At 42.3% G+C, this 24184-nt stretch overlaps 1 protein-coding gene across 6 annotated transcripts in view; it reads right to left on the reverse strand.

The window, feature by feature from the left end:
- Positions 1–24184, reverse strand: part of LOC124034291 (membrane-associated phosphatidylinositol transfer protein 2-like) — an 84650-nt gene that overhangs the window by 39426 nt on the left and 21040 nt on the right. The window lies entirely within an intron of this gene.

A 24184-nucleotide genomic window follows, 5' to 3' on the forward strand; every position in this document is an offset into this window, starting at 1 on the left:
CCTCCGCTATTTCTTTCTATTCTCCACACAGCGGCCTGCTCTAGATGGGACAACACATCCACAAAAGCAGAGCGGAACATCGTGCTCCGCTTAAAATAACCACTCTCCTGGGAAACACTGGAGATAAAAGTAGGCTAGAGAGGGCTACAGAGGAGGCAGGGGCACAGGAGGGAGGGGGGTGCAGAAGGACATGCCCACGTTGTTTGGAGAAGAGATAACGTTACTGTAGATTGAGAATCGAATACCGACCACCACTCATCATGCTGACACGCCTGAAGCTGAACAGGTCATTTCAATGTAAAAGGACCCATGAGCACCAACATGAAGTCCATAGGAACATGTCAAATCTGGTGTCAAATAAAAGCCAAGAGTATCTATATTATTTATGATAAGGCATATATACATTTTTCACCATTTTCTATCCTTAATGTCAAGGAATAACCAAAGGCTTTGATTTCTGGTCAAATGGATCAAAAAGGAATCTTAGAAAACATCTAGCCTTGATTTCAACATCCACCAAAGTCATTTTTCGGCACGTTCCACCCCGGCTTTAATTTCAAGGTCCACAGATGTAGAGTTTTGGTCCAGCCTGGACCAGAATTTGGCTCAATTCAGAAATGAATTGAGAATACCTCAAAATCCATTTAAATAGTAAAGATACAGAATTGCAATTTAAATTAAATATAATTTAATTCAGTGAAATTTAATTAAAATGCCTCTTTATATTATATTACGAGTAGTCTATACAAATATACACATAAAACATAAATGTTGTTAAATAATTGCATATAAAATATTGTTGCAACAATCAACTTAAACTGAATGATTAAAGAAAACAGAACTGCAAGCAAAAGTTATTATATTTCAGTGTCCCATGAGACGTCTGCGTCCCACCCAGCCATCTGGAAATGCAAATGCGCTACGCCAAATGCTAATAGCACTCGTTAAAACTCAAACGTTCATTAAAACACACATGCAGGGTACTGAATTAAAGCTAAACTCGTTGTGAACCTAGCCAACAAGTCAGATTTTTAAAATGCTTTTCGGCGAAAGCATGAGAAGCTATTATCTGATAGCATGCAACACCACAAAATACCTGAAGGGGACCCAAACAAAATAATTAGCATAGCCGGCGCTACACAAAACGCAGAAATAAAATATAAAACATTAATTACCTTTGACGAGCTTCTTTGTTGGCACTCCTATATGTCCCATAAACATCACTATTGGGTCTTTTTTCAATTAAAATTGGTCCATATATACCCAAAATATCCATCTATGAAAACTGTGTGATCCAGAAAAAAACACTGTTTCAAAACGCAACGTCATTTTTTTAAATTAAAAAAGTTGCCTATAAACTTTCACAAAACACTTCAAAATGCTTTTGTAATCCAACTTTAGGTAAGTAAACGTTAATAATCTATCAAATTGATCACGGGGCGATGTGTATTCAATAGCTCCACGTCTTCAAATCATGGTCGGAAATCTCTCTTCCAAAACATCCTGTCGGAGACCGGATGGAATGGGGTCTCTTTTCTTCGTTTGACCAAGGAACAACCTCCAGGCAATTGCCAAGACTGGTGACATCGTGTGGAAGCTGTAGGACTTGTAATCTCGGCGCCATCTAATTTGCTGTGCCATAGACAATACATGCAAGTGGCGCATTGATATTTTTTTTACTTTTTGGTGATCAGTTTTCCTTGGGCTTTTCGACGAAACACACGTTCTGTTATAGTCACAGCTGTGATTTAACCAGTTTTCGAAACGTCAGTGTTTTCTATCCACACATACTAATCATATGCATATACTATATTCCTGGCATGAGTAGCAGGACGCTGAAATGTTGCGCGATTTTTAACAGAATGTTCGAAAAAGTAAGCCCTAGGCTGAAGAGGTTAATTAACAGTTCCATTTTGTTCAATATGGGAGGGATACTACATTTCCCAGAATGCATTTGTTTAACCCTCAAATTGACCCTGTGGCCTTCAAAAAGAAGTCAAACAAAAAAAGGGTTGGCGGAAATATAATTGGCTATTAAGGTATAAAAGGACATTGTGTCCAGAGAAAAGCTATATATTATTTGGTAACTGGAAGTGTGACCTGTCAGATTCAATGAAACTCATGTTCTATGACTGAATGGAATTTACTTTGAATTACACGGAATTCAATTCTAATTCCTGTCACTCAAATTCTACATCCTGTGGGGTGTGGCCAATTTAATTCAAACTCTTAAATTGAATGGGAGTCAATTCCAAAATTGAGCCAAACCCTGGTCCGGACTGGCCTTGATTTGACCCATACATAGACGTCCATGATTGGTTCAGATTTGTCCTGGTCTGAACCGGACCTAATCTGAACCAATCATAGATATCTGTTTCACAAGTAGAGTACAGTACATCAGTAGAGTAGAGCACAGTAAAAAAAAGTTGAGCAGATTATATTTCAGTATAGTACACTAAAGTAGAGCACAGTAGAGTTGTTAGGTTATAGCCTTATTGTAAGGCAAGTCAGTTAAAAACAAATTATTATTTACAATGACTGCCTAGGAACAGTGGGTTAGCTGCCTTGTTCAGGGGCAGAACGACAGATTCTTACCATGTCAGCTCGGGGATTCAATCTAGCAACCTTTCGGTTACTGACTCAATGCTCTAACCACTAGGCTACCTAATCAATCTACAAACAAAAACATTTTTTACTTTTTTTGTGCTAATTTATCAAATAAAAAAACGGAAAAATACATAAGTAACCCTTTACTCGGTACTTTAGGTATGACACTACAAGCGTTGCACAGCTTTATTTATTTATTTTTAATTTTACCCCCTTTTCTCCCCAATTTAGTGGTATCCAATTGTTGTTCGTAATTACTATCTTGTCTCATCCCTACAACTCCCGTACGGGCTCGGGAGAGACGAAGGTCGAAAGCCATGCGTCCTCCGAAACAACCCAACCAAGCCGCACTGCTTCTTAACACAGCGCACATCCAACCCGGAAGCCAGCCGCACCAATGTGTCGGAGGAAACACCGTGCACCTGGCGACCTTAGTTAGCACGCACTGCGCCCGCCCCGCCACAGGAGTCGCTGGTGCGCGATGAGACAAGGATATCCCTACCGGCCAAACCCTCCCTAACCCGGATGACGCTAGGCCAATAGTGCGTCGCCCCACGGACCTGCCAGTCGTGGCCGGCTGCGACAGAGCCTGGGCGCGAACCCAGAGTCTCTGGTGGCACAGCTAGCGCCCACTTGGGAGGCCTCTGCACAGCTTTATTTGGGGAGTTTCTCTGATTCTTTCTCTGTAGTTCCTCTAAAGCTCTGTCAGGTTGAATGGAGAGTGTTGCTGCACAGCTATTTTCAGGTCTCTAAAGACCTGTTTTTGCCTTGCCCTTATGGGGTATTGTGTGTAGATTGCCTGGATCCTCTAGGTTTCTTCCTAGGGAGTTTTTCCCTAGCCACCATGCTTCTACACCGGCATTGCTTGCTGTTTGGGGTTTTAGGCTGGGTTTCTGTACAGCACTTTGAGATATCAGTTGATGTAAGAAGGGCTTATATGAATACATTTGATTGCTGAGGAAATGGTTTTATTTAATCCATTTTAGAATAAGGCTGTAACATATCAAAATATGTTCAACGGGTCAGAATACTTCCCAAAGGCACGGTATACCTTTGTGTACCCATATAGGATACATCACCATGAAGAGAATGACATTCATATACATAATTATACATTTTTGTGTAGTACAGATCAGGAACCTATCATGAAATTCTGTTACCACAATTATGGGTGTCAATCCACTTCACTTACGGTAGTTCAATAACCAAAATATATTTTCTTTAAGTCAAGGTGACATGTCATAGCCGAAACACTATTCTTTCTGCAGACATCTTTTAATCTTAATTCAGAGCAGATATTTAACAGTTATTTGGAAAATGTGGTCACATAAACTGAGGGGATTTTACCTAAATTCTGTTAACAAACTTTGCATCTGCACAGTTCTTCTTCCAAAACTTTAAAATAAATGTTGTTATTTGTTGGGCATTAAGTTTTAAAGTGAAAAATCACAGCGCTCATTACAACAAAAAGTCTCAGCGCAATTCTGTTACTGTGGAATTGCCCAACACTACCTTTCAATCACGCTTTAGCCGGGTTCCACTGTGCCAAAACACATGATCTAATCCCTGCAGCTTTGTAATATTGAGCATTGATGAGGAAACAAAAATGGTGAAATCGATTTTCATAACTCCATGCTCTAGTGCCCTTATAGTCAAACTTATAATGATGAAACGGTCCATTGCGACCAATGTCGGTTAACACAGCAGCAGCAGGACTGATTCAATTCAGGCACAAGCCGGGATAATGATTGGGGTTGTGAGAGCCATTGTTTAAGAGATTTAATTAAATAGCCTATAGCAAGGGAGGTATAAAATATATTTTTATATATTTTTGGAATTTTTTAAAATCAGGGTAGCTCATTGAGACCAGGTCTGATTTTCAAATGGGGCAAATTCAACAAACATTCCAATAATTTAAAAAACTACAGGTTACAATTTCGAAAAATGAAAATTTCAAAACAATACATTTTGATATTTAATCAAAACAAATGTATTATCATTTAACAAATTCAAAATTAGACTCTAAATTGCCCTACTGGCACCAGGGAATCAAGACACAGAGAGTTCTGCAGGTTATTCCACAAATTGGGGTCATTAAAATTGAAGGCGGACTTGCAGTCCAGACCCAAGGAACCTCAAGAGTTGAACAGGTTTGGTAACTCATGTTTTCATACTTCAACAAAAAGTTAGGTAAGTCAGAAGCTTGTGTAGTAGAACTTTGTAAACAAAAATGGCATAGTTTAGGGATCTATGGGACTTTAATGAGGACCAGCCAACCTTTTGATACAGGATGCAGTGATGCTTATTAAAACTGTCCCCTGTGATAAACCAAAGGGCACTACGGTAGACGGCATCCAAAGGTTTCTGAGTCGTGGCTGCTGTATTCTGGTAAATGATGTCACCATAGTCAAGAACTGGCAGGAAGGTTGACTGTACAATCTGCTTCCTGCTGTTTAGAGGCAGAATAAGGCAGACACTGTTTAGATGTTATCTAGGGGGAAGTGGAACAGGGGGAAATCTACACAGAGGAGTATGTGAAAGATTAGGCTGCGTTTTAAACTCAAAGTAGACAGCCCTCGGCTCTAAACCCTCAGCCCTTGAATAACGTTTTACATCGTCACATCCAAGTGTACGATAAATGTCCCTTGCCAAAGCTAGGGAGAGTGATGACCGCTGTCCTTGAAGGTGACCTTAAAAACAACCAACCTAAAGCTATTAATGTAATGTTTCCTAGTAAGCTAACATTTCTAGCTTGCACTCATGCCAATTTTCAAACACGAAAATCAATGTGTGTGTGTGTATATATATATATAAAAAAATTGCCATGAGTGCAAGCTAGAAATGTTAGCTTACTAGGTAACATTACATTAATAGCTTTAGGTTGGTTGTTTTTAAGGTCACCTTCAAGGACAGCAGTCATCACTCTCCCTAGCTTTGGCAAGGGACATTTAACGTACACTCGGATGTGACGAGTATATAAATATATATATTATATATATAAATATATATATTATATATACATTTTCGTATATATATATATGAATAAATATATATATAAATATATTTATATAAATAAATATATATAAATATATTGTTTTTAGCACGCTAGCTTCATACTTTTTCTGACATGCCGAAAATGCAGCCTTTTTTATAAAATGTGACACTTCGCGGCCACCAGAGTTCGACATGTGACTACAGTTTGCATTGAATTGTGGGTCATATTATCCCCGCAAGTGACCAAAGTTGTTCACTCACTCCAGCTAAATCCAGGGCTGAGCGGGCAACGTTAGTAAATTGGACCTCCACTTAAGATGGCAATCAAACTGCATCCGGTTTCGATTGGGATTCACCTAAGGGAAAGTGGATGGGCAAGGGCTGAATGGGTAAAAATACGTGTTTGGGCTGCAGCCTAAGTATTTGAGTCACCACCCAAATGGACAAATTTAGGCCTACTTCTCTAGTGCTATTTGATGAAACACACCCTCTCACACCCACAGATGCTAATGCAATCTTGAATACTGTAACACGCACACTGACCGAAACATACAGTATTCTGCCATGCTCAAAAACACACTGCTGACTGTTCAGCAGTCAAGACAGAGGAGAGGATGGCCCCTGTGTCCTTGTCCCTACAGGCCTCTGCAGTCAGAAAAAGTGAGTGAGTGAGTGATTAGGTATGAGAGAAAGAGAGATGGATAGAGAGATTCCGACACGCCGGTGCACTGTCACGGCGTGGCTCTGTCCAGGGGGACCTGACGGGAGCCTGTGGGCAGCAATGATGATGCTGCCGAATAGGATTGTGCTGACGCATGCAAATATAGTCCAGCCCACCTCATTGTCTGCCACACAGCCATCAACATACAAGACTCATGAGCCTCTCGCATCACCACTCAGAGATGAAGGAGAGGGAAGCCTCTCCTTCTCTATCATACTTACTCTTCTGCTCCCTTCCCATCTCCTCCCTCTGTCAATGTCTCTTTCAATAATCTATTTAATGCACTCTCTACCCAACTTTCAGAGCCTCCTGCAAACGACACACTCACAAACTAACACACCAGTAAGGTCAAGGTCCTCTAAAACCTTTCTGTGCATTAAACAGACAGGCCAGAGGGAGAGACTGGAGTAGGATTGTTGCGGTGACCGTATTACCGCCACACCAGCGGCAATGAGTCATGAAGACAGTCAAATTCCATGTTACTTTTTAGTCACGATAATTAGGCTTCTCCATGCTCTGATGCTGCTGATGGTCATTAGTAGCCTACCAAACTTGCTAACTGCCTGGTACTCAGCACTCTATTGTCCCTCTAATCACTGACATCAAAGCAAATGTAATCGAAAATCTAATGAAACACTTCCTGAGAGCGCACGAGCTCATGTTGTGCAACATTTCTATAGGCTATGCAATTGTGTGAGAAAACAGAGTGATGTCCTCTATTAAAAAGAGGAGGATCCATCAGCTTTCTATAAGTTAGGCCTACTATATTTATTTCTCAACTTTCCTAATATTAAGCACATTGCTCATCTTAACAAGAGCATAATCTACCTGGATGGCATGAAAATGAACCACAGGAAATGCATTCTCCATTCGCTATTTAGGTGCAGAGATGCAATGTATTTTTTCCCCTGCCCTTATTTCGGGACAGGTGCATGATAATGGTCCATCCTAAATAAATACAAATTTCATACATATTATTTAGTGTATGTAAAGACTAGATTAAATCAAGAATAGTCTGATGGGTGACAATATTAGCCTATCACTTTTGAATTATACATTATCACTTGTGAATGATGCCCAGCTTAATGCAAGAAACAATGCCTTTTGTTTGTGACTCTTTGTAATCATAGTCGCACACCTCATGTAGCCTAGCGAAATAGGCCTATATGTTTGATAAAAGGTTTGTATCACAACTAAAGTGGCCAAATAACTTCTTAAAATGAAGCACATTCATCTGCTTTACAATGAGTGTAGAGCCTAACTGGCATACTGAGCGTGAACTTCAAGTTTGGAAAAGATAGTTTTCACCATGAAATAATTACATGTATAATCGCATTTGTGGTCACTTTTGATAATGCTGTTCTCCCACTAATGGAACATTCGCGCTTAAAGTTTACTGCTGTGTGAGCATTGCTACGCGTATTATGTGAAGAAATAGCATAGTTTACCAACATTTAAAAGATAAACATTTGGAGCTGTTGCATCAGCCTCGTTACTTTTCAACTTTTTTTTATGCTAGTGGTTGTACTAATTTGGGATCTATCGCATTCCACAACTGTCTCAGACTATGTTTGGAATATTTATTTCTTGCACAGAATAGGTCAACTTTTGTACTATGGGGGATAGTAGATTGGCATAGGTTAGTGCTTTTGCTGTTCGTTAGGCCTACTCATCTATTTGGCTGATGACAAGTAAATGTGGACAGTTGTTCCAATATCTTCAATATGCACTTGTAGCCTGTGAGAAAGACCCAATCACTTGATGGAGAGATGTGTGAGTGAGATGAGGTGCCGCCGGGAAATTTGAGGCATTATCAAGTGCTTCTCAAAATGTGAATGACAGACTGATGAAGTGTGTACAGCCGGCACAACAAAACCAAAGCAGAGCTCATGCCTTTCAAGCGACTTTTTTCAAATCATCAGAGTTGCATCGTGCAGCCTTACAATGTATTAAAAATCTAAACATATAGCCAAACGTTTGTAGAACAACTAAAATTACATTCATAACTCTAAATTAAGCATATAGGAGTACCTATTTCTTTGTTAACCGCTTAACACAGGATAGCCGCATGTGCTCACTTGTTTGGAGAAAATATCCTTTCTATTTTATTCAGCTTTGTTCAATTGTATTCTTCATACTATATACTAAAATAATGCCACAGAATTGTAACCAAATCTTCTCTGCTAAATGAACTAGTGTAGCCCACAGCCATATGGTATAGCCAGATCAGGACCAAACAGAAGGACAACTCATGGTATGCTATTCTGTTATGAAATAGACTACATTTTCTTCATATCATGTTTCTTTAGACCGGTCTAAAATAAATAATGGATTTATTGTGAAGGTTTAGCCTATGTTACATGGTTTAATACTTTTTAAAATGTAGATGTTCCAAAAGCTCGGCATCAGTGGCTTGTAGGCTGTGTGGAAGCCAGGAGATGCTAAATGTGTTTGTTAATTAAAGGTCAAATACCGTGACAAGATTTCGTGACTGCCACAGCTCTAGTCTGGTGCACTGATGGTTGACACAGGTGCTTAGGGAAACGGAGAGCAGCATCCTAGCAAACCTCCCCATCAAACAGGTAATTACTTCAATTACTCTTCAGTCTTTTTTCCTCCATCTCTTCTACTGAACAGTGTAAATCAGCACTGTTCCTCAACCGAACACCATACTCTTTCTAATAATGGCTTAGCAGTTTTCCCAGATTGAGTGAAGCAAGTTTCCTGCAAGATGCTACACAGGAAATGCCATAACAGAAAACAACCGGTAATCTTTCAACAACTAGAATCAATTGACAATTATACAGATGCCGGTTACTCATGTACCACCAGCAACCTTCACATAGACCGCTTGCACCACGCTTTGCCTAGAAAAAAAAAGACAGCCCCCTCTCATACATGCACACAAAGTCTAAAAATAGAATGGACACAATAATCCAAGCATATGCAAGCGAGCAGAGCGCTTGACGCTGTACATTCATAAACTCAGCAAAAAATTCAACAGCGCTTTTTCAGGACCCTGTCTTTCAAAGATAATTTGTAAATATCCAAATAACTTCACAGATCTTCATCGTAAAGGGTTTAAACACTGTTTCCCATGCTTGTTCAATGAACCATAAACAAGTAATGAACATGCACCTATGGAACAGTCATTAAGACACTAACAGCTTACAGATGACAGGCAATTAAGGTCACAGTTATGAATACATAGGACACTAAAGAGGCCTTTCTACGGACTCTGAAAAACACCAAAAGAAAGATGCCCAGGGTCACTGCTCAACTGCGTGAACGTGCCTTAGGCATGTTGCAAGGAGGCATGAGGACTGCAGATGTGGCCAGGGCAATAAATTGCAATGTCTGTACTGTGAGACGCCTAAGACGGCGCTACAGGGAGACGGGATGGACAGCTGATTGTCCTCGCAGTGGCAGACCACGTGTAACATCTGCACATGCAACATCAGCTGCCGAAGTCACACCAAGAACGCACAATCCCTCCATCAGTTTTCAGACTGTCTGCAATAGGCTGAGAGAGGCTGGACTGAGGGCTTGTAGGCCTGTTGTAAGGCAGTTCCTCACCAGACATCACCGGCAACAACGTCGCCTATGGGCACAAACCCACTGTCGCTGGACCAGACAGGACTGGCAAAAAAAAAAAAAATTCTACCCCCTTGGGAGTGACGCAATAGCAGCACACAGCGACCCCACAGCACTTATCTGGTGGGCTGAGGAATCTCTACTAAAACTAGTCTACTGAACCAATGTGGATGGGTGTCATCTGAAGGGTTTCTCAGGGGTTTATAAATACAGTTATTTGCATTCTATTGAATTGAATAGCGGTGGCCAGCAGCAAGGGAGTAAGATCTGGTGTAACATATTGATGTGTGCTGCACCCAGATCTCTCCCTGCTAACCTCTCTGTACTGCTAACTTGAAAATCCTCCATATGATTGTTTGAGCACAAGTTTGTGCCCTCACTTGCTCCCCTCTCAGGTGGCACACTGACCTCTGCCTTGTGGATGGTGTTGCTGCAAGTCTTGCTAAACAAGACAGTATGAGCAGGACATCAAACAACCCTGAAAACTCCTGACACTCTACTGACACAGCATCTCTTTTCCCCTGACATGACTGTGAAAATCGTGGACGATACTGCTGACTGAACACACCTTTCATAATTTTAGACATGGAAGAGCACAGGCTGCGTTTGCAATGAGACCGATTCCTCAATATCCTCTACTGGCCTGAGGAACCAGGTACCTAGGGAGGTCATTCAAAACTAGGGCTGTTACGGTGACCTTATTACCACCACACAGGAGTTATAACCACAGTCAAATACCACTTGATAGGTACTCAGCACTCTATTGTCCCTCTAATCACTCTGACATCAATGCAAATGCAATGGAAAATCAAATCAAAACACTTCATGACAGCCCTGGCATTCAGAGTTTAAGCAGAATAGGATCACCTGTTGCTCATAGCTGGATGATGCATGGAATGAAATAAGTGTTCCTATAAGCCCATGTTGCACAGCATTTTTATAGGCTATGCAATTGCATGAGAAAACTAGAGTTTTGATGGCCTCTATTAAAAAGAGGCGGATCCCATCAGATTTCTATAGGCTAGGTTTAACTCAACTTTCCGAATATGAAGCATATCACGTCGCTCTATAACCGGAGTAGCCTACCCAGCTGGAATGAAAATAAACCGTTGGAAAAGCGCCCTTCATTCGCTATTCAAGTGCATACGGATGACGTAATGTTTTTACCCTGCCCCTGTTCCGACAGGTGCATGATAACTGCCCATTATAAATCCAAACTAATTTGACACATATTATTTAGTATATGTAAAGACAAGATTAAATTGAGAACAGTCTGATGGGTGAGAATATTATCACTTGTGAATGATGCCCAGCATGGGGAAGAAACAGTGCATGCATTTTTTTTTTAAATCACAGATGCTTGCATCATGTAGCCTAACCAAGGTAAGGTTTGTGTAAAAACGGCTAGCTGGAGCCGTCTGACTTCTGAGCTCTCATCTGCTAGTGACGTAAGCGGTCTGACCCCACTAGAAACGGTCTGGTAAGAACCAGACAGATGTGACCATATCCAAACAGGGCAGGAGACTGCAGACCTGCAAAAGAGGCAGCTAACTTAAGGTCTAGAATGGCAGAGGGCTCTAAGCCTTGTGGGATAGGGAGCTGCATACCCCATAAGCCAGGGGGCCGCGAACCGAGCAAGCAAAGCAAACGCAGGGCCTAGCTTGGTAGGACACCTAGAGACTGACAGAGCAGCAAACTTAGATGTTATTACCGCAAGGGACTGTGGACAGAATGGTAGAGGACTGGGGCCTTAGTACTAATGCAGCAGGCCAGGGATGTCAGCCAGAACAGTGTGAGCCTGCAATTAGGGTCAGAGACTGAGGGTCGGGTAAGGCCAGAAACCGAGAGTTGGGGAAGCAGGGGAAGCAGGCTCGTGCAAGATAGACTGAACCGTCCAGGAAGGCAGGGAACTCTAGAACTACCAAGGGGGCAGGATAGGCTAAACCTACTTAAGGGGAAGGACACTCAAAACCTTGACACTTCATATCTACTAGGTAGGCAGGAAACAAACTGACTCAGGCCGGGAGGGCCTAGAGTACGCCCTCCTGAGCTCTTCCTGCTCATGACAGAGGTCCTCATATTCCCTCTGCAGCTTCCAACTGGAGAGGGTGTGGTCACTCCATGACCACAGACACAGCCTGGAGCAGGGCTGGTAGTCTCTTAGATGAGAGAGGTGTGTCTTCCTCAGGTGCATGACGGCTTTGTGTGGCAGTGTAGGCTGAGGTGGGTGGTGACAGTAGTCTCTTGGCATGACGCACAGACTCTTCTTCGGAGCACCTCAACTATAGCAGGTCAGAAGGGTTAGCTGGAGCAGTCTGAGCAGTTGGCTTCTGAGCCCTTACCCGCTAGTTACTTAAGCGGACTCTACATTGGCCTGACCCCACTAGTGGGGGTCCGGTAGTAACCAGGCAGATGTGTCCATATCCAGACTTTTATTCTGTTAGTCACCACCACACATTCACACACATTTACATCAGAAGTGACCTTGTGGTTATTGCGAATGCATGCACACATTTTTCTAGAAAACACACTGAAAACTTCTGTCCTCATTGGCTGAAGACAATAACTACTCTGAGCTAGAGTGGGAGAGTCCAAATGTCCATCCGGGCACACCGATTGGCTGAAGCCAGAAGACAGACTGTAACAGCTGAGAAAGGGAGAAAACAGGACTGTGGGGAAAGTCAAGTGCACAGGCATGACCCTTCTTACGGTTTGTATCACAACTAAAAGTGGCCTGTAGGCCAAAGACCCCTGGAACACTGTTGGAGAGCTCATAGCCTACAGAAATATGGGTTCTTATAAGCTAAATCGTTATTTGAGTGCAGACTACGGATTCCATTTTTTTTTTAAATCAAAAATGATTCCACACGTACAATACTTTCCGAATGCACTGTAGCCTACCAATATAACGGCCCTGGGTTTATAAGCGCGGATATCGACTCTGCCGCTTGAGCATGCCTTTGGGGCTGTCGACTTCGGACTAGAAGGTTGAGGGTTCGAGACCTGCTCCCTGCCTGTTTCATTACAGTATTCGCACCCCTCGACGTTTTCCACATTTTGTTACGTTACAGCCTTAATCTAAAATGAATTAAATTGCTTGTTTTCCTCAATATACACACACAATACCCCATAATGACAAAGCAAAAACAAGTTTAGACATTTTTGCTAATGTATTAAATATCACATTTACATAAGTATTCAGACCCTTTACTCAGTACTTTGTTGAAGCACCTTTAGCAGTGACTACAGCCTCCAGTCTTCTTGGGTATGACGCTACAAGCTTCACTCTCCTGTATTTGGTAAGTTTCTCCCAATCTTCTCTGCAGATCCTCTCAAGCTCTGTCAGGTTGGAAGGGGAACAACGCTGCACAGCTATTTTCAGGTCTCTCCAGAGATGTTCGATTGGGTTCAAGTCTGGGCTCTGGCTGGGCCACTCAAGGATATTCAGAGACTTGTCCCAAAGCCCCTCCTGTGTTGTCTTGGCTGTGTGCTTAGGGTCGTTGTCCTGTTGGAAGGTGAACCTTCGCCCCAGTCTGAGGTCCTGAGCAGGTTTTCATCAAGGATCTCCGTACTTTGCTCCGTTCATCCTTCCCATGATCTTGACGCGTCTCCCAGTCCCTGACGATGAAAAACATCCCCACAGCATGATTCTGCCACCACCATTCTTCACCGTAGGGATGGTGCCAGTTTTCCTTCTGACGTGATGCTTGGCATCCAGGCCAAATAGTTTGATCTTTCATCAGACCAAAGAATATTGTTTGTCATGGTCTGAGAGTCCTTACGTGCCTTTTGGCAAACTCCAAGAGGGCTGTCATGGGCCTTTTACTGAAGAGTGGCTTCTGTCTGGCCACTCTACCATAAAGACCTGATTGGTAGAGTGCTGCAGAGATGGTTGTCCTTCTGGAAGGTTCTCCCATCTACACAGAGGAACTCTAGAGCTCTGTCAGAGTGACCAACGGGTTCTTGGTTACCTCCCTGACCAAGGCCCTTCTCCCCCGATTGCTCAGTTTGGCCTGGCGGCCAGCTGTAGGGAGAGTCTTGGTGGTTCCAAACTTCTTCCATTTAAGAATGATTGTGTTCTTGTGGACCTTGATCAAGGATGATCAATGGAAACAGGATGCACCGGAGCACAATATTGAAACTCATAGCAAAGGGTCTGAATACTTGTGTAAAAACATTGTATTTTTTAAAAATTGTATTATACATTTGCTAACATTTCTAAAAACCCGTTTTCAATTTGTCATTATGGGGTACTGTGGGTAGACTGATGAGGAAACAAAAAGGTATTTAGTATATTTCAGAATAAGGCAATAAGGTAACAAAATGTGGAAAAGGGGTATCTGAATACTTTCCAAATGCACTGTATATGTAATGACCTGATTAAATTGAGAATAGTCCCATGGGTGATAATATTATTAAGTGCTTGTCAAATTGTGAATGAGAGACTGATGAAGTGTGTGCAGCCTGTTCAAGAAACAGAGCAGCCTTAGGCTATATGTTTTTTTATACACTAATATTTATGTCACAACTAATGCCCATCATTTTGGAATGAGATGTTCGACGAGCAGGTTGTCCACATATTTTTGGTCATGTAGTTAATGTATGTATAACTTTATGAGCTGGATTGACTGTCTTTGCAATTAATACATTTTCTTGAGTTTGTTAGCATATTTAGCTAGCAGCTTCCATGGAAATTCACTATTACTAGTGCTAATTTTGTTAGCATTCTGGTAATAGATGTCGAATGTGCTTTGAGTTTGTGTACTAACCTGGTAATACCGTAAATCCCGGGATGAGAGAAGGACGCTATGACGATATGATACTGCCCAACCCTAAATTGAACTTTCCATGGTCCCAGAGATGAAAGATGGCGCCGACGGAGACGGGCGACATCTTATGAGTTCCAACCCAATTTAGCTATATAGTGACTTATCTGGTTCATCTTTACTTTTTCGTACAGAATGTCAATACTATTATCACGTATGACCACCAAGCACTTCTGGATAACAGATCGACAGTTACTAACCTTGATTTCAACTTCAACTCAGCTGTTCATACCAGATCCTGTTCCTTGGATCCATGGGCTACCAAAACATGGCATACGTAAACGCTGGACATGACGTTGAGTGCTAGTGAAAATGACGTGAAGAGAAAACCGAATGGTGCTCCCCTCTGTTCTATTAGCAAATGTCCAGAGACTTGAAAAGCTGCAATATGATATATGTCTTACTGAAACATGGCTGGATGATGATGCAATGCACGTAGTACTCAGTGGATTATCCATGCAGTGGCAGGATAGGACGGCGGCTTCGGGGAAATTGAAAGGAGGCGGTGTGTTTTTTTCATAAATAACAACTGGTTTGCTGCTTCGAATGTGAAGAAAATCTCAAGCTCTTGCTCACCCGATGTAGAATACCTTATGGTAAGCTGCAGATCTTTTTGTCTACCAACAGAGTTCTAAACTGTAATTATCATGGCTGTCTACATTCCTCCACAGGCCAACACCACTCTGGCACTCAAACTATATGGGGCCATAAACAAACAAAAAACCGCTCACCCAGAGGCAGCATTTCTGGTGGGTTGAGACATTAATGCGTGAAGATTTAAAACCGTCCTACCGCACTTGTACCAACACGTCTCCTGCGCCACTAACCTCTAGACCACTTTTATTCTATCCACAGAAACGCCCTCCCTCATACTCCCTTTGGCAAATCTGACCAGGACTCCATTCTCCTGCTTCCCGTTTACAAACAAAAGCTCAAACAGGAAGTAACAGCGATGTGCTCAATACAGAAGTGTCTGGACGAAGCAGATGCGAGGCTACTGTTTTGCTAGTACAGACTGGGATGCGTGTTCCGGGATTCATTCGATAACATTGAGTTTAATACAAGTCACAGGCTTCGTCAATAAGTGCATAGACTATGCCATCCCCACAGTGACTAGAAGAAGGCATCCCAACCAAAAACCATGGATTACAGGCAACATATGGGTGCTGGGCTAAAGGCTACTGTTTACAATGAACGGGACACGGACGCATACAAGAAATCCTGCTATAACCGCAGACGAAACATCTAACATGCATTAGGACAACATAGGAGGAAGGTAAAATCCTATTACACTGGCCAAGACACTGGTCATATGTGGTAGAGCTTGAAGGCAATAATGAATTACAAAAGGGAAACCCAGCCATGAGCTGCCCAGTGACACAGAACTCCCAAACAAGCTAAATGCCTTCTATGCTCTCATCGAGGAATATAACACTATGTCTTGCATGAAAGCCCCTGCTTTTCCAAATGACTGATCTCTCTCTCCATTGCCGATGTGAACAAAACATTTAAACAGGTTAACAATCACAAGGCTACCGGGCACGTTCTCAAAGCAGATATTTTCAATCTCTCCTTGTACCAGTCTGTAATGCCAACATTTTTCAAGCTGACTACCATCGTCTCTTTCCCCAAAAGCTCCAAGATAACCTGCCTAAATACCTATCGCCCAGTAGCACTCACATCTGTAATAATGAAGCGCTTTGAAAGGTTGGTCATGACACACATCAACACCATCATCCCAGACACACTCAAATGTGCATATATCCCCAACAGATGACGTAATCTCAATTGCACATCACACTGCCCTCTCCCACCTGGACAAGAGGGGAAATAACTACAGCTCAGCGTTCAACACCATAGTCCCCTCCAAGCTCATCACCAAGCTAAGGACCCTGGGACTGAAACCTTCCTCTGCTACTAGATCCTGGACATCCTGAAGGGTCAAGACTCAGGTGGTGAATGTAGGCAACAATACCTTCCCCACGCTGACCCTCAAAACAGGGGGCCCTCAGGGGTGTGTCCCCTCCTGTACTCTCTGTTCACCCACAACTTCAACACCATCACGGGGGTGATCGGCCAGATCACTGATGGTGATGAGTCAGCCTACAGGAAGGAGGTCAGAGACCTAGCAGTGTGTTGCCAGGACAACAACCTCTCCCTCAATGTCAGTAAGACCAAGGAGCAGATCTTGGACCATAAGAGAAAGAGGGGAGAACACGCCCCTATCCATATCGATGAGGCTGTTGCGGAACAGGTTGAGAGCGTTAAGTTCCTTGGTGTCCACATCACTAAGGACTTAACATGGTCCACACACACGCACACACCTGCGCAGTAGTGAAGGTGTTGAAAAGTCACAAGGCTAAAAAGATTTGTCATGGGACCTCAGATCCTCAAAGTTATACAGCTGCACCATCAATAACATCTTGACTGGCTGCACCACTGCTTGGTATGGCAATTGCACAGCCCTTGACAGCAAAACGCTAGAAAGAGGGAGCGTACAGCCCAGTACATTACTGGGGCCTAGCTCCCTGCCATCCAGGACCTCTATATCAGGCAGTGTCAGAGGAAGGCCTGAAAAATTGCCATAGACTGTTCACTCTGCTACTGCCTGGCAAATTGTACCGGAGCGTCGGCTCTCAGACCAACAGGCTTCGAGACAGCTTCTACCCCAAAGCCTTAAGACTGCTAATTAGCCAGACTTCTAAATAGTCAATTAAAAATGGTACCCAAACTACCTGCACTGACCCGACGCACAATAACTAAACTTTATAATACAAGCACACATTCAAACACCACAAAATGCACACACACACAACCAGACATACATACACACACACACACACTTTTACACTCCTCCTTTGCTTCTGCTACTCTGTTCTTTAAAATTATTCTTAACATCATCATCATCTAACCGGTTGCCTAGTCACTTTACCCTGTATCACGTACATATCTACCTCAAGTACCTCGTTCCTCTGCACATTAATCTGGTACTGGTACTTCTTGTGTATTTTATTCCTCGTGTTGGTTACTATTTCATTTTTAAACTCTGCATCGTCAGGAAAGGTCGGTAAAGCAAGCATTTCACTGTAAAGTCTACACCAGTTGTATTCGGCGCATGTGATAAATACAATTGGAGATCCTGGGATTAAACCTCACATAACATGAAGCTTAGCACTACTGGAACCAGCAGGACAGGATCAGCAAACACACAAACATCTGCGCATCCTGACTGATGGGTAACAGCACACACACACACACACACACACACCACACACACACACACACACACACACACACACACACACACAATCTTCCCATTTAACACACTCTACTACACCCCACTTATTTTTTCCAGGTAGTGCTCTGTGGCTATTCTGTGGTATTCAACTCCCACAGAGGAATATGCCTACTAGGGAAGGGCTATTCACGTAATAGCAGCAAAAGCTATGAATAAAACAATCTAAACACTAACATTGACCTCTCTCTTCACATAATTTGTATCATAGTGAACACATTTACTGTACATATAAACACATCTCACAAACAGGCAGTAGGAGCAGTGCGGAACAGCTGGTGCTGGCTGTCGTCACGGCGACATAAGGCATCAAAGCGGAATCCTGGGAGGGAGGTGCTGAGTCACAGGAGGCATTTTACCGGTCTCTTAATAATGAAATTATAACCCCGTTTCTGAGAGGGCGGCTACGAGGGGGATTGGCTGGGGAGGGTTGTAATGGAAGACTTGGGAGGGTTCCCTCATGATGCACCAATAATAAAACCCATTTAAATACAAGTGAAAAATGTTGGACCCTGGTCAGCCTAAAATACCACATATCACTTTCACACAGTCGCCTTGACGTTGCAGGAACAACATTAGCCATGACAACCACTCCAAACACAGCTCAGTGTATAGTAAGAACCCCATAAATGGCTCTGCAGGCTTATCTCCCAATCCAGTTAAAAAGTCAAAGGCTTAGGACAATAGTCCTGTCTGTGTGGCTAGTGGTAAGAATTGCCAGCATTTCAACCCGCCTCACATGACCAGATAGGAGGAAAACAGATGTGGACATACCATGACTAGAAAAAAACAAGTAGGAAAATGTATGAATACTGTTTAACAACCATGGCAGCCCAGGGGCCGGGCTCTTGCCATCCCCACTGGGCAGCCTCTTATGGTCCAGACAGTGTGCCATGGAGCAATCAGTCATCGCCTCCCCCTGACCTGTGCCCCTCCACAAGCTGAGCAGGAGGGATGCACAGCACAACCTGTCCTGGCCCTCTCCTCATCATTCCGCTACGAGGAGAGAGTTAAAAATACTCTACACCCACCGAGCATCTCTTCCATCATGTACCTCCTCCTCCAGCTGACCCTGGTTTAATCACAGAGAAAGAAACAGAGCTGGATTTTGATCCTCCTATAACTTCTTGATACTCCTATAACTTGGTGTACATGTTAAGCTATTGAAAGCTTCCATGATACGCAGCTCAAGTTGAGCAACAAGTAGGTTGTTAATTATCCACGACTGTGATCGCTCACTGCACATCAAATCCTGTTGCTAAACCAGCTGTAGTACCCCAATGAAAAACTCACCTTATTCTAATTAGTTAGATGAAGTACGGCTGTAAACATCAGGGGATGAGGAAGTAGAGGAGTGCAGGACTAAATTGTTTTACAATGGAGGAAGGGGATAACCACTGATGATTAAACCATTGTGAACCACAGTTCCCAGCATCCAGGCCGCCAGGTCGTCATTGGTGTCGTGTATAGTAAACAGATGTTAGAGTTAATTGATTACAGTGAGCTCCTGCACGCCAATAATGTACTAGTAGCCTACAGTAAGAGGGCATCATTTGGTTTAGGCTATGTTCTGCCTTGTTAAGGCCAGAAACCACAGGGTCTCCTTCTAAACTCGACCTGTCACTCAAATCAACACCATAACGCCACCTGAAACACTGGATGAGGTGAGGTGACCTTGTATGCAAATCACACTTGAATTGATCAGTTAAGTGCCGAGGTAGAATGAAAACTCCCATTGGTGACATTCTGTCCGGGTAGCTTGCTCGAAGAGCTGGAATGTTCTGCGTAACAGAGAACGGCCTTACGTAACACAAAGACGGAAGGGAAAAACATCCCTGCACCCACCATTTTTGGCCCTCAGTTCATCCCTGCAAGTCCAATCAGACCAGGTCTCGTCCTAATGGTTTCCCTGTACCCATGCCAAATGTGTATTTTAGCCTGTAATTTAACATCCCTACTCTTCCTCATTCCTCTCCACAGGTGAAAGTTCCAAACATCTTCAAGTCATTTAGCAGTAAATCATAGCAAAACAGAAAAGAGAAACAACCGGCTCAGCAGTGTTAGACACCTCATAATGTGCTCACAATGGAGTTAAGCAAAACTCTTCAGGTTTGGGAGACCATTTCCATAGAATTACATATTAATGAATGAATGACTTTTACTCCATAATTTAGACTTAAAAAACTAACTTACTACCAAAAGGTGTATGAATTACCATAGTTCTCATGTATTCATTGTTGCCTTGAGTTAAGGTCCTCTGCCACCTATAGCCTAATTCATGTTGTAAATTATATTGCTGCTGTGTCCTGGCAATCAAATCTACTAATATACAGACAATGTAGGAGGAGAGACAATGTGAATATTATGTGTGATTTTTGGCCAATGGTTTTTGAAGAGGCGGGAAGTATTGCTCTTCTCCTCTACATTGAGCACCTAAACCCAGTCGATGCTCTCAGTCACTGCTTAAACTGGAGGTTACCATGGAGACATAGAAGGCTCTGTCATGATTGGCTGTTGGGATGCAGTCGGAGAGAGAGTGAGATCAGACTCTGCAAGAGCTTCCTCCCTCTCTACCCTCTTACCAAAGCTTGTGACAAATAAAATGTTCATTGATTTACCCCTCACTATATGAGTTTCCACATTCTTCCTAATAGTTCATCAGTTCCATTTTTCCATGTTCATCCACTTGTTTCCTTCCTCTCCCTCTTGTTACTATGTTGTGTAAATGTATACAGTGATTCTCACATTCCTCTATACTATGAAGCCAGTGTCTTGGTCTCACAGTGTAGTCCACATCATGTAAATCCACACAATGCAATATCCCTCTGTGTTATAACATGGCAATAATTTCAGATGTAACTACATGTATAGGCCTATTTGTTGTACAAAATGAATAGAACATATTAACCACTAGTCCAGCGGTTCTCAAAGTTCGGAGTTTATGTAATATTATGAATCTTTCTTCTTTCTTCTTCTTCTTTCTTCTTATGCAGCGTTCATGAGCTAGTCAGAACTGAGAATTTCCTTCATGGCAAAATGTGTAGAACTGCAGGACATTAGCTTGAAAACTGCTAAAATGTTCTCTCCGATGCCAAGAGATGAGCCTTTAAAAATGTTTCTTCCCAAGGCATGGGACTTGGTTTGTCCAGCCATGCACTGCCAAAATAATAGTATTACTCCTTATATGCTATTTTTTTTTTATCTCACTCAGATGTTTTCTAATTATGAGAGGGTCCCTGATGAATCACAAAGGGGGTCCCTGGCCCCAAAAAGTTTGAGAACCCTTGCACTAGATGTACCGTGTCTCTCTCGTTGTGGAGAGATAGGCACTGTGTGAGTCAGACGACTATGATGATCTCTAACGTGATTGATTTTATGGTGATTATGTAACTTGTTGGCAAGCATGTCCTGCCATCTCTGTCTGAAAATAGAAGTTATAATTGAATGTAGGCAAGTACTTACTTCAAGCAATATTTCAAGCAAATAGATCTCATCCACTGGTACACGTAGTAAGCACATAAACCCGATAGGTTATCCTTGACCACTTCACATTTCAGTCATTTAGCAGATGCTCGTATCCAGAGCAACTTACAGAAGCAATTAGGGTTAAGTGCCTTGCTCAAGGGCACAGGCAAATTTTTCACCTAGTTGATTCGGGGATTCGAACCCGCAACATTTGTTACTAGCCCTTAACCGCTAGGCTACCTGCCACCCCACATGCTAAGCATACGCACAAACAGAAAAATAAAAAAGCCTGTGTTGGTGATGTAGACTCGAGGGGTAAAGTGAAGCGTTAGTTTGGCTGTCGTCCTGCAATGGGGACAGAGGGAGAGAACAAGAAAAAAATACCTCAAAGTTCAATAAACCATAAAAATCTATGCACAAGGACTACTTTGAAAAATGTAGACAGAACATTTGACAAAAATGTATTGGAAGAACTGTGCAGATGCAAAGTTTAACATGATTACATGATTACAGTTTATGCCACGTTTTCCAAAAACTTAAATATCTGCTCCGAATTAAGATTCAAAGACATCTGCAGAAAGAATGGGATGTCAGCTATGACATGACACCTTGAGTTTGAAAAATGTTATTTTGGTTATTGAACTACAGTACGTGAAGTGGATTTAAAATCAGATAACGGAATTACATCATAGGTTCCTGATCTGTACTATACAGAAATGTATAATTATGGATATGAATGTCATTCTCTTCATGGTGATGTATCCTGAACAGGTACACAAAGGTAGAAATATGCAATATCTTTCTTTTGCATATTTGGGTATTCTACACATAGGCTATTATTGTAATGAGCTCCGGACCCGACTAACTCTGAAACAATCATAGACATTGGTACCACAAGTTTGGACATCACAGTAAAGTTCAGTACAGTAGATAGGTTTTCTACAGTAGCGTACAATATACTGTACTCTAGTGTGCTCTCCTTTTCTGTACAGTACTGTAATCTACTTTTCTGTACTGTACTCTTCTACTGTGCTGTCCAAACATGTGAAACATAGAAGTTTATGACTGGTTCAGATTTGGTCCGGCCTGGCCTCCCGAGTGGCGCAGTGGTCTAAGGCACTGCATCGCAGTCCTAGCTGTGCCACTAGAGATTATTTGTTCGAGTCAAGACTCTGTCGGAGCCAGCTGGGACCGGGAGACCCATGGGTCACTGCACAATTGGCCCAGCGTCGTCCGGGTTAGGAGAGGGCTTGGTCGGCAGGGATGTCCAGACTGTTTTAACAGTTAACGATTTGGTAACAGAATTACGAGTTTTAAATTCATAAAAAACTTGATATCAATAAAAACATTTTCTCCTGAGGGAGAGAAAATATCTTAAAGATGTGGGTTTTTGGTAATGGAATTACAAGACACAAGGCAATGTTTCTTACATTTATAGAAGGCAAGAAATCTCTCCAGAACTAAATAGAAAAGTATTGATATTAGATGCAGGGGTCTTCAACATGATCTGCATTGACCCCCTTTTTTACACTGCTGCTACTCACTGTTTATTATCTATGCATAATGACTAAACCTAAACTCAGCAAAAATAGAAATGACCTCTCACTGTCAACTGCGTTTATTTTCAGCAAACTTAACATGTGTAAATATTTGTATAAACATAAGATTCAACAACAGACATAAACTGAACAAGTTTCACAGACCTGTGACTTATAGAAATTGAATGTGTCCCTGAACAAAGGGGGGGGGGGGCAAAATAAAAAGTAACAGTCAATATCTGGTGTGGCCACCAGCTGTATTAAATACTGCAGTGCATCTCCTCCTCGTGGACTGCACCAGATTTGCCAGTTCTTGCTGTGAGAAAAAGGGACATTTCTTTTTTTGCTGAGTTTACTTACATGTACATATGACCTCGACTAACCCATACGCTGACTCGGTACCGGTACCTCCTGTATATAGCCTTGTTTTTATTATGTTACTTTTTTTACTTTAGATTATTTAGAACATATTTGCTTACTATTTGTTGATGTATTTCCAATATCATTTTAAGACTTTTTCTCGTAGACGTTGTCTAAGACCCCTTTTCCATCCGTTTGACCAGAAATCAAAGCCTTAGCTTATTGCTAATTGTTAGGATGGAAAAAGGTTGAAATGTGTATATGCCTTAATTGATCAAAAATAGACTCTTAGCTTTCATTTGACACCCAATTTTGATATGCTCCTAAGAACTTCACAATGGTGCTCATGAGTCTTTTTAGATGGAAATGCCAGAGAAATCAATAGAATATAGCGGGAAAGAGAGCAGACAAAAGAAAGTAATGAAACAGATAAGGGGAGAAAGAGGAGAGAGGAAGGGAGAGAAGGAGAAAGACAGGAGAGCACATCTTGCCGTGACGCCAAGACCTCCGTCAGAGAAAGAGAGAGAGCAAGGGGTGGGTGAAGAGGGTGGATGCTGGTTTATTTATAGAGATGAGAGATGCCTCTTTTTACTTCTTCATTTATAAATTACAGCAGTAAATCAGCCCTCATCCTGAGGGATTTGAGTTCGGAGCTCCCCACAGTGTGCCACTATTCAGGGCTATTTAAAAACGCTGCTCCACTCACTGGGCTCCCAGGCTCTGGAGCGGCATAGCTGCACCAAAACACAGCAGCAGCACCACAACAACCCACTGGCCACTTATG

The sequence above is a fragment of the Oncorhynchus gorbuscha genome, linkage group LG04, assembly GCF_021184085.1.
Source record: "Oncorhynchus gorbuscha isolate QuinsamMale2020 ecotype Even-year linkage group LG04, OgorEven_v1.0, whole genome shotgun sequence".
Taxonomy (NCBI): Eukaryota; Metazoa; Chordata; class Actinopteri; order Salmoniformes; family Salmonidae; genus Oncorhynchus; species Oncorhynchus gorbuscha.